The sequence below is a fragment of the Suricata suricatta genome, chromosome 9 (assembly GCF_006229205.1).
Source record: "Suricata suricatta isolate VVHF042 chromosome 9, meerkat_22Aug2017_6uvM2_HiC, whole genome shotgun sequence".
NCBI classification, from domain to species: domain Eukaryota; kingdom Metazoa; phylum Chordata; class Mammalia; order Carnivora; family Herpestidae; genus Suricata; species Suricata suricatta.
The window spans coordinates 63,927,869-63,929,063 of record NC_043708.1 but is presented as its reverse complement, the minus strand read 5'-3'; positions in this window follow the sequence as shown (position 1 = coordinate 63,929,063).

The following is a 1,195-nucleotide window of genomic DNA, read 5'->3' as shown; positions in this document are numbered from 1 at the left end:
TTTTTACAATAGCCAAATCATGGAAAGAGCCTAAATGTCCATCACCTGATGAATGGATCAAGAAGATGTGGTGTATATATATACAATGGAGTACTATATGGCAATGAGGAAGAATGAAATATGGCCATTTGTAGGAAAGTGGATGGACCTCGAGGGTGTCATGCTAAGTGAAATAAGTCAGGCAGAGAAGGACAGATACATATGTTTGCACTCAATAGCATAGATAATGAAACTGAAAACTTAAACCTCTTTTTCTTTGTAGGGCTTGCCTCCTAGCTGTTTCAAAAATTCCAGGGATCTAGATGACATTGCTTCACTGGCTCCTGAGGGAGGTTTATAGGTCTAGAAGTGTTGGTCCCACCCTCAGAGATTCTTATTCAACTGGCCTGGGCAAGAGATTTTTAAATGCTCACAGATGATTTTTGTATGTAGACAAGTATGCGAATCACCAAATGTTTTTCCATGGAAGCCTCTGAATTCTGGGAGCCCTTCACCTCTGTTTCAGAGAGAGCTTGGCAACTCCTCTATGGTAGGAAGCATAGCTTTATCAAGCCTTACTATTCAAGGGAAAATCAGAATATTTGGGGATCAGTTTAAAATATTGTGTAAATATTTAACTCACAAGTCAGTATCAGTTTTTCAGGTTCCTTTGATTCTTCAGTTGACACATATTTATTGGGTAGCTATTGTGGCAGCCCCCATCCTAGGTAGATAAGATTCAATTGTGAGAATGACTCTCTTATGCTAATGAGAATCTACATAGTATGGTAGAAAGAGCACAGGCTTCAGAATCAGAAAATTATTTGTTTGGGTGTTGACTCCACTATTTACTTTGTTGTATGACTTTTCAAAAACTAACTACAGCAAGACAGACTCCTCTGTCCCACCTGGGACTCAGGTATCATATCTATAAAATTTAGACATCAATACATAGTTCATGGTGCTGTGCATTAGGACCAAAAGTCAGTCAGACAGACAGACAGACAGACAGACACACACACACATTTCTATCTACTTAAAAACCATCTGCTTACTATATAGTAGACACTAAGCAAAATATTTTATGAAAGTATTTCATTTTTATTTATTTATTTTTTAATAGTTTATTTTCAAATTGGATTCCATATAACACCCAGTGCTTCTCCTCACAAGTGCCCCCCACCATGACCACCCCCCTTCCCTTCCTTCCCCCCCC